The sequence below is a fragment of the Pseudonaja textilis genome, unplaced genomic scaffold, assembly GCF_049901715.1.
Source record: "Pseudonaja textilis isolate UNSWEBS1 unplaced genomic scaffold, rPseTex1.2 PTEXSCF25, whole genome shotgun sequence".
Taxonomy (NCBI): domain Eukaryota; kingdom Metazoa; phylum Chordata; class Lepidosauria; order Squamata; family Elapidae; genus Pseudonaja; species Pseudonaja textilis.
Genome location: NW_028262874.1, coordinates 682,010 through 684,879, shown reverse-complemented (window position 1 = coordinate 684,879; position 2,870 = coordinate 682,010). Strand labels below are relative to the sequence as shown.

The 2,870-nt window shown below is 54.5% G+C and overlaps 1 protein-coding gene across 2 annotated transcripts in view; it reads left to right on the top strand.

Annotated features, from left to right (window-relative positions):
* LOC148123680 (vomeronasal type-2 receptor 26-like) overlaps positions 1–2,870 on the top strand; it is a 172,298-nt gene that overhangs the window by 31,431 nt on the left and 137,997 nt on the right. The window lies entirely within an intron of this gene.

Here is a 2,870-nt window from a genome sequence, read left to right as displayed (position 1 = left end):
ATTCTACCCATCCTATGGAGTCTATACAGACAGTATATATTCTATACATCCCAGGATTTCTCCCCTCCCCCCAGGGTGGAATCTTGCCAGGCGTGGGAAAATCCGCCGCTCCTTTCCCACGGGGAGGGGCACCCAGGCCCTTTTCCCACCACCTTCCACACGCCACCCCCCCGCTGCCCAAGGTGGGAACCCCGAAAGGCCCTTTGGTTCCCCCCCCAGCAGCCTCTAGGAACCCCCTCTCCCCCAAAGACCCAGCCCTGCCTGTGCACAAAGTCCCACCATCGCTCCAGGGGCCCCACCCGAGCAGTTCAAGATGGGGAAAGGGGAGGAGCCCAATCCTGGCCCCGCCTCCCCACAGGGGGGCAGAGAAGACCCGATTTCCATCGCGGGACACCCCCCCACCCCCCGCGCGGAGACGTCTCCCCTCCTTTCTGCCCCGGGGAAGCCTCGCAGCATCGAGCCTCTAGAGGGTCCTCAACTTACGACCATAATGGAGCCCCCCACCCAAAGTGCTGTGACTACCCCGAGTCCCAGCAGAGGGGAAGAAATCGGGGGGAGGGTCAGAGAGACCCCCAAAGGAGGTGGATGGGTCTCTCCCCCTTGTCTTTCCATGGGAACTCAGACTCCCCTGAGGATAGTTCAAAGTCACCCGTGGAGCTTTTCTTTTGAAGGCAGGATTAGAACGGAAAGAAAGGAAATGAATAGGAGGAGGAAAGGAAAAGGAAGAAGGGAAGGAAGTGAAGTCAATAGATGGGGAAGGGAGGAGGAAAAGGAATAGGAAAGGAAAGGGAAGGGAAAGAAGGAAAGGAAAGGACAAAGAATAGGGAAAGAAGGGAAGGAGGATCCCAGAAGGAAAGAGCATGGTTGCACAAAGACCCCCGATAACCTGAAAGAAGACAAGAGAGACAAATATCAAAGGCAAAAACAGGGAGACACAACTCAAGCAGAGCCCCATTTTTAGGGAAACCAGGAAATTGGAGGCTCCGAATGAACAAAGTCAAAGGCTGAAAGGAGGAAAAAGAGATTTCTTTCTAAAGGAACGGGGGGCTGGGGGGTGGCAGGGACTGGGGGCACCCTGGACCTCCCCGGGAGAAGCACTTCGGGGGACAGAGAGCAGGGGGAACCTCCCTGGGGAGGGCGCCACCCTCTCTTGGGTGAAGGGTCAAGTGTCACCCACTCCCCCACCCACTTTCCTGCCAATAGCTCCCAACTGCCCCCCCAATGCTCTGAAAGGACCCCCGGCCTTCAGGGGCGGTGGGGCTGAGCAGCCAGGAGGGGCAGCCGAGGGACCCTCCGTTCCTGCCTTTCACCCTGGCTATGGGGCTGAGGGGTCCGTGGCTCCCCCTCCTCCCCCAGAGTCGGGTCCTTCTTCATCCTGCCAACCACAGGCGGCAACCCCGGAGGAGGTGAGGGAGACTCGGGGGTAGAGAGAGAGGAGAGAAGCCACTCTGGGGGGAGAGACCTGCCTTGCATTGGGGTCAGGTGGGGCGGATTCCTCCCCGTCCAACCTCCGCGGGCTCCAGTCACCCAGGCAGCCTCGAAACCGCCCTGCCTGAGCTACAGGAGGACCCCCCTACCCCACCCCACGAGGCCTCTGTGCCCAGGCCTCGAGGCCATCCAGACAATCCCCCAGGGCCCAGAAGCTGTTGCCCACCGCTTGGAAGGCCGGGGACAGGATGGGGCCGGCATACCTGCAGGAGCCTCCCCCTCCTCTCCGAGGGTCCCTCCCTGGCCGCCCCACCGAGCCAGAGGGGGAGCTGCCTCCAGGTTCCCTCCATCCAGGACCGCCATCCAGGCAGATCACCTGGTGCCCCTTTTCTAGACCAGCCCCTCCACCCCCCCTATTATTTAGGGAATTGTGTTTGTGGCTTTTTGTGCTTTTTCCCCATGGCAAAACATTTACTATGGAATCCATTATGAGACATGCTGGAGGCTATTAACTTGCATGGATTTTAAAAATTATTTTATGCCTTTGTCGTACATCAAGTTCCATATCTACAGCGACAGTGCACTGTCTGTGTCAGGTCTTTTTTTAAAATATCCATCATATTTTACACCCTGATTATGACTGTTATTCTCCTCATTGTACAACGGAGCCTCTTTGGAAGAGACTAACATCGGGCACCGTCATTATAACCGTTATTCTCCTCGTTCTACCACAGACCCAAAGGAACAAGGAGCGCTGTGATTGGATGTCTCATTGGGCGTCTCGCTCAAAAGAAAAGGCGCCTTTTGACTTCCAGTTTGCAAGGCTGTGGTGGTGGCAGGAATCCACGATTGTGCATGGTTCCTGCTGCGCTCACCGCTGGAGTACCCCCGATCCAGCTGGATTTCGGGGTTAATAGTAACCCTGTAGAGGTGATTGAAGATAGGGGAGACCCAGCAGGGGTTCAGGGGAATCGCAATCCCCCTCCTCAGCTGGCTTTACTCCCTTTTCCAAAAGCGGTGGAGCGGCGGTCAGTAATGGCTGTCACAAAGCTTTCATTCGGACAAGAAAGTGCAGGAGGAAGCTGAGAAAGTGAAAGGTTTTGGCTGAACCGGGATAACAAATAACATCTAAACACCCTGGAAACTTAACTTCATTACAGATACATTGTTCCCAAAGAAGATCATAAAAAGCGGCAGAAGAAAGTTTAAAAGGGAAAGTTTATTTTCTCTCACTCAGCTTCCCTACGGAAATAGCAGATGGAAATCGGAAAAACGCCATTTTGGCATCAAGGTAATTAAATTTGAAAATCAAAGCCAAGGGGACATTAAAGATTTCTGAACATTGGAATTAATTTTTTATATATATAAGTGGGAAGGGAGAGGTACAGAATTAATATTAAGACTTTGCTGGAGGAGGCTGCTTGGAGCTTATAAGGTCAGAG